This window comes from Syzygium oleosum, unplaced genomic scaffold (genome assembly GCF_021117445.2).
Source record: "Syzygium oleosum isolate NSW1041296 unplaced genomic scaffold, Sole_v2.1 Sole_v2.11, whole genome shotgun sequence".
Taxonomy (NCBI): domain Eukaryota; kingdom Viridiplantae; phylum Streptophyta; class Magnoliopsida; order Myrtales; family Myrtaceae; genus Syzygium; species Syzygium oleosum.
Window position 1 is genome coordinate 4,747,149 of NW_026607495.1, and position 12,825 is coordinate 4,759,973.

Here is a 12,825-nt window from a genome sequence, read left to right on the forward strand (position 1 = left end):
AAATATTGTTGGTAAAATAAAGTGACCGGTGGCTTTTCTAAATAGTTTGCAAATTAGCAACTTTTGTACAAACTTATTAACATTGATTTGCATAACTTACTAACTTTTCGACTTGTACTAACTTTTACGTGATATCACTAATCTAAATTAGAGCTTTTAGCAATTTTTATCAGGTTTAATTACCAACTAAGTTTTGTGTTAACACCTCTCATTTAAGTTTATTATCAATGATTACTTTTTCTCTAAATTTAAACAACTTAGTCAAATTGTTACCAACTCTATTTACAAATTACCAACTTCAATTAGAGTGATTATCAACTTTTCTCAAATTAGATTACCAATTAGTTTTGCATTACCAACTCTTATTCGAGTTACTTTCCAATGTTTTATTTGGTTTTTTCCTAAATCACTAACTTCTCTTATCTATGACTTAAAAATTCTCTTATCATTTACCAGCTTTTATTTTCCTTTCTTAATAACGGCTTAAATTAACAAACTATTATATGAAATTACCATAACTGATCTATGTCACTTTTCAAGTTTTCTTCGACTAAATTATCAAATAGTGTTACCATCTCTCATTTCAGTTGCATGCCAACGTTTATCTGTTTTTTGTTGGTAATTCAATCGAAATAAAAGTTGAAAAATAACATAGATCAATGATGGTAATTTCATATAATGATTTGTTAATTTAAGCCGTTCGTAAAAAAGGTAAATTAAAGTTGGTAAATAGTAAGTGTGGATTTCTTGTTACTGATAGGAGAAGTTGGTAATTTTAAAAGCCAAATAAACATTATTAACTAACTCAAATAAGAGTTCGTGAAGAAAATCTAGTTGGTAATTTAATTGGAGAACAGGTGGTAATCACTTTAATTGAATTTGGTAATTTTTTTATAAGAGTTGGTAAACTTAGAACATTGGTAAGTAAGACAAATAAAAGTGTTAATTGAATAGAAAAGTGGGTAAATTTAAACAAGAATGGATAAATGTTGGTAAGCAGATTAAGTGAGAGTTAATAACTTAATCGGAGAATAGTTAGGAAATCACTCAAATAAAGGTAGGTAATGTTGTACAATAATTGGTCAATTTAAGACATTGGCAAAATAATTTACGTAAAAGTTTGTACAAGGTGAGATAAGCTGTCACGCCCCGCACTCCTCGGCGCGCCACATCCCTCGCAAGGGTCGATTCGTGTGCGACGTCCCAGGACGCGTCGCCGACCCAACTCCCAACACAGAGATTTAAAGCACATGCGGAAGTAATTAAAACCACCCGTACATTAAAATACACCTAACCAAGGATAGCCATACAACAACCAGCACGGATAAATATACACTTGTTTTGACATTGGGAAACATATACAATATTCATATACAGCCCACACTAAAAAATCAAAAGCGGGTACGTGGCTCGGTGATCAAACACTATATCTAGCCGGGGTTCCTCCCAAAACGTTTCAATACGCCTGCCATCCTCAGGGCCGGGGGTCTGAAAAATTGGTTTTCAACAACAGTGAGAATAAATCTCAGCGAGTAATTCCCTAAACCTAAATTAGGCTAAAGTGCACCTCCTGACGAGTACTAAATCAACACACCAAGCAAATCATAATTGACTTAGGCCCTCGGGCCCAAATCCAACACTCACCTTGCCCTGCAGGTTAGGCACTTACAGTTCAAGCATAAAACATAGGACCTAGTCGCAGCACATGTACACATCATTTGGTTACAACGCATGTCATGCTTATGCTCATGCTCATACGCGTGCTCACGCCTCATCAATGCATTTTCGCACGCTTGCACTCTAGCACACTTGCCATTTATCAATTTCTCCTCCGACCCGCGTTAAACGCATCAGGTCCGACCCGCGTAAAACGCATCAGGTCTATCACTATCCAACACTTCCTGGCCCGCGTAAACGCATCAGGCCCAGTGTCTCTAGCCCGCGTAAACGCATCAGGCGCAACACCGATCTCCATATACGGACCGAACCCGCGTAAACGCATCAGGTTGGCCGTCTTCCGGCAATCCGGGCATCGTCCCGCGTTAAACGCCTCAGGACGGGTTCACTACCCCGCGTAAAACGCATCAGGGTTTATTGTGATCACACATTCACAAGCACCAATTTTCATCTGAACCCCGCGTTAAACGCATCAGGGCATTTTAGGTGATCACAATGCACATGTCACTCGAGCACACTTGTAAATGCACATGCCGTGCCAATGCTCGTGATGCAAACTCATGGCCATAAACTTCACACTCGGGCATTCACTTGCACCGCACCACTTACTCAAATCATGATGCAATCATGCGCATTTGCACCACGCATATTCAATTTCATAAATCAACATGCCCAATCAGACAATCAATTCAAATCAGCCATGGCATCAACTTGACACACAATCCATGCACAATCCACACAACCGGGATAACAAGAACCCTCGCATTCGAGGCCCGCCAAGCTATTCCATTCTTAGTTCTGCTAAACAAGCAACATGGCATCCTAAAATCAATCACAACAAGACTCATTTAGCTAGTCAATTGATCAATGCGATCATTCCCGGTAATCACACAATTAACCTCCAAATTGATCGCTCATAGACCAATTCAAACCCGGTATGGACAGCCACCAAACAGATCGTCCTAGGCCAACAAATGTCCTCAAAACACTCCATTTGACTCCCCAAAATATCACCCAAATCAGCCACCATGAAGACCAAATGAGGCGCGCACTAAAACCCATATTTAAAGCCCGAACTTACTCCAAACTTGGACCGCTCCGAACCAATCTGTCCAGCCATCTCACGGCACCTCGCGGGTCACTAAATCTCAACTAAATTGTCGCACTAAGCCCGTAAAATAGCCACCAAGACAGCCACCATTCGGTCTCCCAATTTCACCCGCTAAATCCATAATTCCGTCCAAATCACGGTACCTATGCCTCGCCACATCACAGCACACTATAGTCCACTAAACCTCAATTAAATCATCATTCTCGGTCACCAAACGGGCCACAAAAATCAGCCCCTAGCGGCCTCTACTCGGTCCTCAATTTGCACCCGCCAAATTCACATTTTCGCCCAAATTAAGGCACCTATGCCCAGCCGACTCACAGCACAATACGGGCCTCTAAATCTCAATTAAATCATCACACTAAGCCTCGAAATCAGCCACCATATCAGCCTCTAACAACCTCCACAATTTAACCTCTAAAATACCCTAATTAACCCCTAAAACCCATTTAGAAATGCAAATTATCCTAATTAGGGTTTAGGGTCAAACTCACCGGATGTCCTAAGCTTCAAACCGGGCTGAACACGTGGTAATGGCGGCTGGACAGCGGCGGTCCTTCGCCGGAACAGTAACGGCGGCGGCGGCTCCGGCGAACGGCGCGAGCGACGGCGACGGTCTAAGCTAATCCACGGCCTAGAGAGGGAGAGAGAGGGGCACGGTCAGAGATAGAGAGGGAAATGGAACGGCTGGACGGCCGAGCGAGGCGACGGATCCGCGCCGGAACAGTGACGGCGGCGGCGGCGGAGCTCCTCCGGCTCAAGGCCTCTCACGGCCAAACCGAGAGAGAGAGAGAGAAAGGGGAGGGAAGGGGGGCTTGCCGGTTGTTTGTGGTGGAACACGGCGGCGACCGGGCAGCACCGGGAGGCGGCGACGGCGACGGCTGGGCCGGCCGGCGAGCCGGCGAACAGCGGCGGTCGGGCGCGAAAGGCAGCAAGGCGAGCCTGGCCATTGCGCGCGAGGGAGGAGAAGGCGACAGTCGGGGCGGCGGCTGGCGGAGGGCGCGACGGCGGCCGAGCTTGCTGGCGGCGGCGACTGGTGGAGCGGCGACGAGCCGAGCTCGTGCGCTCGGGAGGGGAGGAAGCAGCGTCGAGCGGAGCTGCCGCGCGGCGCGGCGGCGCGACGCCGGTGCGAGGAGGACGGCGGCGTCGGCGACTGGTAGGGTGGCGTCGGGCGGAGCTGGATGGGCGGTCGAGCAGCAGCCGGTGAGCAGAGCAGGAACGAAGCAGAACCAGGCGAGTTCGGGGAAGGAAGAAGGAAGAAGAAGAAGAGAAAGAAAGAAGAAAAGAAAAAGAAAGAAGGAAAAGAAACGAAGAGAGAAAGAGAGCAGGTGGGAGTGGGTGAGCTGAGGGGACGTGGGCAGGGGGAGACGTGCGCGGAGAGGACATGCGCGGCAGAGGAGAGAGAGAGAGAGAGAGAGAGAGAGAGAGAGAGAGAGAGAGAGAGAGAATAAAAGAAAATATTTGAACATTCAAATATTAATCGCGATCCGATGGCCCAAATTAAAAATCGAAAGTGGTCTACGGGTCCAAAATAAGCCTCGCACATAAAAAGGGACAAAGGCCAAATTAATTAGACCAAATCATAACGAGGGAGGTCTACTAGTCCAAATTCGCACGTGGTCAAAAACTCCCATTTTTCCATCATTCCTGACAATCTCAACGTTGGCTACCATAATATTGACACCGTCCAATTTATTTTGTCCCGAAACTCCCGGAAATCGACTGCCAAGTTCGGGATCTAAATAACGGCCAAATTTGATCGAGTGCGATTCTAGCGAAATCTCTAATTTAAAATGATAACCGGGAGTGATCAGTTCCGGGGCGAGATTTTACTATAAGCACACTGACAAATTACGCGTTTTATAAATCCCAAAAATGGGCCGAAATTCGGGATGTCACATAAGCTGCTCTTTTTTTGTCAGAGATAAAAGAAGTTGGTGATTTAAAAATAACAATATAAATCTGTAACTAACTTAAATGAGAGTTGGTAACACAAAAGTAGTTGGTCACTTAATGGGTGAAAAGTTCATTATCACTTAAATTAAGTTTTAAGTAGTTGGTAAATTTAATGGATCAGTTAACTTTATGTACAGAATGCAATCAAGTTACAGACCTTTCAATTGGTTAAATGAAGTCCTGTCTTGAATATGGGCAGCCCATATATCTCTCTATTTCTCTCTAGCTCTCTGAAGACAATTGATGCGGATGCAAGCGAACATAGAAGCGCGTGAATAGGGCTTCTGAGGAGGAAGGAAGCCATGCGTCTTCATGCACGTGAAAGAAGGGCACTTGAGCGAAGCTTTGCGATAAATTTCTAGAAGATACACTCGGCTTGACTTGGAGGATCTCTGAGAAAAATATTAGATAGTCCGGCCACTCCACGTCAGCGTGATCCCAAACCAATCATGAAGCAACACGTGGACCACGTCTGCAAGTAGGGCCGACTGATCTTTCCATACAAAAAATCTTTTTCTCTCTCCTATTATTTAAAAATCTTTCTCTCACTAAACCTTCACAAATTTATTTCACTAGATTAGACCTCCAGTATCTTTATTTCACTTTCTCTTTTATAATGGAAATTGGACTTAGTGCAGGCCTCTTAGAATTAGGGTAAACAGTGAGTTTAATGTGTTGTAATTTAATTGGGCTTGTCACGCCCGGAACCTCAGCGGGCTCGCGACACCCCTTCGACGGTCGTATTGAACGCGACATCTCAGGATGCGTCGCCGACCCAAACGAAACACCCAAAGTCGCACGCAAGCGAAAGCGAAATATAAACAACCCATACATGAAACATTCAAGGAGGGGTAGCCGAAAGGCACGTACTCAAAACAAGAATACATTTAGGCTCCGTTCGTTTGGCGGAAAATATTGGAAAATATTTTCCCGGAAGTCATTTTCCTGGAAAATGTTTTCCCGGAACATAATTTTCCAGTGTTCGGCGATCAATATGAAAAAGTTTCGGAAAATATTTTTCGCCGACGACCGGCGGCAGCGACCTGCGGCGTTCGGCGGCGGCGGCCGGCGACCTTAGTGAAGAAGAAGAAGAAGAAGCTCCGGAAAATGATTTCCGCTTTTGAAGAAGCGGAAGTCATTTTCCATAGACTTAGGCTATTTTGTGAGGGGGAGAAGGAAAATATTTTCTCACGGAAAACGTTTTCCGCCCCCTGAACACCGGAAAATATTTTCCGGGAGAATATTTTCCGCCAAACGAACGGAGCCTTAATATAACTTATAACTTTCACATTTACACCACCTTAACTAGGATACTAACATCGAACCACGTTCATAAAAAAGAGCGGTAGTTGGGTAGCCTAACTTCACTATACAAAAAGGGGGCATTCAAAAGATTAAATGAAGCATCAAATGCCCAAAGTCATTCCCGGTCTCTGAATCGCACATGACGACTATCCGTCACTCCAAACCTGAAAATGTTTAACAACGGGGGATGAGATAAATCTCAACAAGCATACCCCTAAACCACACATAGGCTAATGCACACCCAGACAAGTCTCCACATGCAATCTAACATTCGACGTACTAGAATTCACACAAACATACTTACCTCGCCTCAATTCACACGTCAACCCTGCATATTAGTCAAACACTATAATGCAATAATAGCCCAAGCACATATCACAATCACCCGAGCGCCATACACATGTGCATTCATCCAATTCAACTAAATACATTACACATGCGTGTCCATCCAACTTTCTCACCACCCGGGTCAACACCACATAGGTCATTTCTCGCTTTTTCACGACCCACGTAAACACGCTTCAGGTCAGCCCTCCGATCAATCCGGGCTTTGTCCCGCGTCAACACGCCTCAGGACCTTTCTCACGATCCGGGTCAACATCCCACAGGTCCTTTCTCACAACCCGAGTTAACACCCTATAGGTTGGCAGCCCTCCAATCGATCCGGGCTTGGTCAAGCAAACACACATGTCACTTAATTCAATCAATTTAATGTCATTAACATATTCAAACAGCACTCTAATATGCTCAAACGCCAATCATTCAAATTAGTCCGTGCAAGCATCAAATCCACCACAACTTCCACAAAATGAGCCATAATAAATCAAGCGCACATGAGTCCCAATAGGCCATCGAACTCAGTCCCCAACTCAGCACGGCCAACACATATTCAAGCATCAAACCCATCCCATTAAGCTCAATCGCCAATCAAACAAATCAATCCTCATGGGCACTAAAACAACCACCATTCTATCAATTTAAAGCCGCGAACGTGCACTCGCGACAACAACAAACGGCAATAACAACCAGCCCTCAAACCGCGATTAACACACGCGCAATGAACACCAAATCAGTCCAAAAATCAAACAACATTCGATTGTAACAACGCTTGCCATTCCGACACATTTTAACCCACATTCCGCTCAATAAACCCACCAACCTCATCCCATCAAACTAACGATCAAGCCCGCCATAATCATTTGCCAAATCAGCCACAAACGAACCATATTCCAGCCATGATCAGTCCCCTAATCAGCCACCAAATCCACCTTTAATCCGCAATAAATAACCCCTAAACGAGTCTAATAATACCCGAAGTCCTAGACGGAGTTTAGAGAGTCGCTTACATTGGGCCTAAGCGAGAACGGCTAAGCGGGGAGGGCAGCGAGGTCGCCGGAACAGAGCAGCAACGGCGTCGGCACAGCAGCTACCCGGCGGCGTTCGGCGGTTCACGGTGGCGACGGCAAGGCAGCGGCTCGTGCGAGCTGGCATCTCGATTGGACTGGCGGGGCAGCGACGGCGGATCGGTGGCTCCGGCGGACGCGCGGCGGCGACGATCGGAGTAGGGACAGAGAGAGAGAATAGAGGAAGGGGAGGGGAGTAGCTGGTCGGAACAGGGAAGCAGCAGCCACAGTGGCGCCGGCAGCAGCAGGGGCGGCGACCAGGCGAAAAAGGGGAGCCGGGTGGTGGTGGTGAGCCGGTGAGGGTAGCGCCAGCCGGGACGGCGGCACGCGGCGGTTCTTGGCGAGACAAAACAGGGGAGGGTCGGGGTGAACTGGGGAAGGGGGAAGGAGAAGGGGGAGCGTGGGCGGTAGGGGCCGGTGGCGGTCGGCGACGACACGGCGGCTCTGCGCAGTGGCCCAGGCGGAGCAAGGCTGGCCGGCCGACGGCTAGGTAACGCCGAACAGCTGCGGCGAGCGAGTTGCTACTCGCACGGAGGGGAGGGGAAGGGAGTGGTGGCCAGCAGCAGCGGTGAATGGCTCACCGGACGGCTGGGCGGACGGTCGAGGCGGCCGGGCGAGCGGCGGGGCAAGGCAGACGGCGTGCGATGGCTGGGCTGGTGAGCGAGCTGGGCACGACGGGCGAGCGCGGCCAATGGCGACGGCGAGCTGAGCGGTCGTGGGGCGACGGACGACAGCGCGGCTCGGTTGGGGTGGAGCTGAGGTGGCGGTGGCTCACGGCTGGAAGGGCGGCGGCTCCGGCAAGACAGGTCCGGTCGGCAAGCGGCGAGAAGAAGGAAGCAACGGCCGTGGCACGAAGAAGAAGAAGAAGAAGAAGAAAAAGAGAAAAAGGAAGAGAGAGAGAGGCAAGGGGGAAAACGTGAGCGGGGGAAAAGAGGAGGGGGAAAAGGACAGATGTGAAGGGGGGGAGGGGACGTGAGCGGGCAAAGGAGAGAGAGAAGTCAACACATTCAAGTGCAAATCCAACGGCCACAAATGATCTCGCGAGCTTAATCCAACGATCACGCAAATCTCAAATTATAAATTAAGAAAATGCTAAAAGACACTAAATATTTAAATCCAGAGGGAGGTGTACTAATCGAAATCTCTATTGCCAACGCTGTGGCAATCTTTTTAATATTTTAATATTTTTTTCGAAAATTTTTTGTTAGTTTTTTAAAAAAATTTCCATTTTTCTTTCTTTTTCTTTTTTTCCCCCTTCTTCCCTCTAGCTGGTTGAGGACCTCGCCGGCCTTTGGCGAAGCTCGCCCCCGCTAAACACTGGCAAGGGCAAGCCTCACCTCACCTAGCCAAGGCGAGGCTGACCTCGCTGTCACTAGGTCTCCTTCACCCAACGACAGCGGGGTTGGGCTTGCCTTGGCTAGATCTGGCGAGATCGAGCCTCGCCCAGCCATGGCAAGGCCGATCTCCTTTTCGTTGGGTGAGGCTCGACCTCGCCCAGCTAGGGGCGGGCAAGTTTCGCCAGAGGCCGACAAGGTCGACCTCACCGGCCAGAGGGCAGAAGGCAGAAAAAAAAATAAAGAAAAAAATTATAAAAAAATTCGAAAAATATTAAAAAATTGCCACATCAGCGTTGGCCAGACGGTGTTCACGTCAGCGCCGGCCGGCTAAAATTGGCCAGATGGACTAAATTGGCATAAATGCAAAAAGTTGAGGACTGAATTTGCAAAAATACAATAAGTTTATGACTTTTTGGACAATTTTCCCATTTTGAACTTCGTAAGCCTTTGAAGAACATAATTTTTCTTTTAGAAATTAGAATAATTAAATGTATATTGTGACATTCTGAAATTTGACCCACTTGGGATTTATGAAATTGATGGTTTTATGAACGTACTTGTAGTTAGATCTTGCCCGGAACTGATCATTCCTAGGATACTAACCGTTAGGGAAATGCTAATTAGGGATTTAAATTCGCACGACTAAAGGAACTCGATCGTGAACCGACTTTCGATCATGAAAATTGTCGAGGTGACATTTTGAGCCAATGTAGGCCAATCCAAGGATAGCTAGGGACTAGTTCGCCATTATCATACGAGTGGATCGCGGGTGATTCCGCTTGACCACGAAATGAATTGACGAATGACCCTAAACCTATACCAAACGATCGTGCCCGTCGGAACTAGCGATCAATCCTCGCGATTAAGTGACAACCAAGGTCGGCACTACCCGAGTAAACTTGTACGTGGCATGATTCAGTATCAGCCACGGGTCAAACGTGCGAATTTCCCCAAAAGCCACCCGTTAGTCTGAGATACGCGCAAGTTACGTTATTTAGAACTTAGTCATTAATTAGAGACCGAGTTGGGCATTGAAAATTTAGAAAGTCACGACAGATCATTTGGACGACGTTGTCATTGGCTCGGGTAGCCTCGGATTTACCCGAATCCTTCAGAAAAATCGAATTTCAGCGAGAAATGGAAAATGACCGTTTTACCCCTGCAGGTTTGTTAAGGCCAAGTGTATTTGGGGAAGGGCATTTTGGTCATTTCGCCCTAGCCTTAGAAATAGAAATTTTTGGACAATTTTGCCCTTGGACTTTTTGTGAAATCCCCAAATTGCCCTTGGATATTTTGGAAAAAATTCGATTCGGACCGTTGATCTCAAGATAAGATCGAATCTAGGCCGTTGATTTGGATTGTGAGAGACGGGCATGATAGTCTTTTGGCACCTCAATTATTGACTTGGATTATTTAAAGCCAAATCTCTCTCTCTCTCTCTCTCTCCTCACTCTCTCACTCCCTCTCGGCAATCCCTCTCTCTCTCCTTCCCGGCCGAGCCTCCCTCACCCCGCCGTGCCCTTGGCCGTCTGGCATAGCCAGCTGCCGTCGCCGCCCTCCCGTTCAGCTGGAGCAGCCGCGCCGGAGCAGTCGCCGCTCGCTGTGGCCGATCGCCGTGGCCGTTTGCCACCACCACGCCCCACCATCTCTCTCCCCTGTTCTGCCTCACCGAACCACCATCACCATCATCCCCGTCTTGTCCTATTCAGCCGTCGTTCGCCCAAGCCGCCGTGCAGTCGCCGTCGCCGCCGCCGAGCCGCTCGCCCCCGCCGCACGCCACCGTGAGGCCACCGGCCTGCCGCCCCATTCCACTCTAGCCGAGCCAGCCTAGAGTTCGTGTAAGTCGCCCCCTAAACCCTATTTAGGACGTCGGGTATCGATAGACGCGATTATGGGCTAAATCGGGTTAATTAGTGACGAATTAGGGCTTAATTGTGGCTGTTTAGGGATTAATTTAATGGACTGATTTGGGAGATTGGAATTGGCTGAATTGAGGTTGAATTGGGGATGTTTCGGGGCTGAAGTGATGCCGGATTGAATGCTTGAAATTGGGACTCGTATTGACGAGCATATGGTTCGATTTAAGGGCAAATGGTGTCGGTTTGGTGCGTTGTATGGTGGCTGGAATTGTGATGCTTGTTATGACTTGAAATGAGTTAGAAATGCCGAATTTATGTTCACGATATTGGCTGTGAGTGTGGGCCCGTTAGTGGCCTTGTATGTTTGTTGAACCGTGAGCTGATTGATTGAAATGTGGATCGTTTTATGCACGCGTGGGCTGAATTGAATTGATTGTCAATCAGCCGTATTTGGGTGTTTATTGAGCTTGAGAAATGTGTGTGGTTTGGTGCGTGCATGGTCCAAGTGTGATTGGCCAGTACATTGGCATGTTGGTGTCGAGCAATTGAACGAGTGAGAAATCGCGTGTGGTGCGGTATGTGTGGTTATGGAAATCCCTGAGGCGGTACCATTACGCGGGGAATTGATCCGTCCTGAGGCGGTACGACTATGCGGGACGATGCCCGGTATTACCGGAGGACGGCCAACCTGAGGCGGTACCATTAGGCGGGTTGTGCCATAGGTGGTGGGTGTTGAGCCTGAGGCGGTACCATTACGTGGGCAAGATACACGGCCCGATGCGGTATCATTACGCGGGCCCCGAAGTGTTGTTATATGAGTTAGTCGCAGTGAACCTGAGGCGGTACTATTACGCGGGTCACTGGAGAGTCGAGTGAAATTCGTGTGTGAAATTTATTGAGAATGTGCACGTGATTGGCAATTGTGTTATTATGGCTAACGTGCAGATTGCATGCACGAAAAGCCCGGGTAAGTGAAATTGGGTGCTATGATGTGCTTATTGAGTGTTATTATGTTGGTCGTGTCTGGAGGTACGTGATAGCCTAGGTGGGGTTTATGGTGTGTGCTTATTGAGATGTGATCTCATGGTTGTTTCAACCAACAATTTCAGAACCCCGGCCTGAGCAATGAATCTCCTACCGCCACCGCCTGAGCGTTTTGGAGTACCGACGCACACCGACCATAATATTGTAGAGTATCCTATAGACGACAATATGACCTGGATCAAGCATACCTCTGTAGTCTAGGTAGACGAAGGGTTACCCCTTTGGCAGGCCCATTCCTATACCGCCTGGTACTTTCGGGACGGGTTGGATGAGTTTGGTCCTATCCGAGGCTTCGATGTTCCATTTGACGGAGTAGGGGATTGGGATCCGTCAGCCATACTCCCTTCTGACGGCGAGATGACTAGTTTGGACACTAGTCTCGCCCAATCCGAACACCAGTCTGCGCCTGCAGCACCTGTACCTCCCGTGGCTGAGCCTGATTCGGAGCCAGAGGAGTCACAGGCGGGGTACGACCCTATGGATGTGGACCTTGAGTTAATACCAGAGGAGGATGAAGAAGAAGACCCTGAAGCAAAACCAGAAGAAGAGCCTGAAGATGAGCCCGAAGAAGACCCAGGGATGGGACTGGAGGACGCACACGAGGGCGAGCCGGAGTACGAGCCAGAGTATGATCCCGAGTTCGTGCCAGAGGACGAGTCGGATGAGGAGCCGGTAGAAGAGGACCGGGTCGAGGTTCCAGCGGAGTCGGGTCATATAAACCACCCGATTGAGATCGAGGCAGAGCCGGAGTCCTCAGAGGAGCAGACAGTTCAGGGGGATTCAGATTCGGATGATGAGGAATCAGACTCTGAGTGGACGCCAAGCAGAGGGCGTAGAGGCTAGAGTAGGGGTTGGGAGTAGTTCTTTGAGGTGTTCCATTTTTGGAGATAGGGTATACTAAGCTACTGATCTTTTTGGATGTCGGTGGTGCATAGTATAGATATTCGGTGTGCTTGTACATTATGGGTGGTGTATGTGAATAGTGTATAAGTTTGGATGAGCAATGGAAATGTTTATTCTCCTTTTTACCCCAATTGTTATTGTCCGGGTATTTGTGGCTTTCTCTGATTGATATAAATCTCTGATAAGTCTAATTGGGTCAGCGATACCCTGGGACGTCGCATTATTCGACC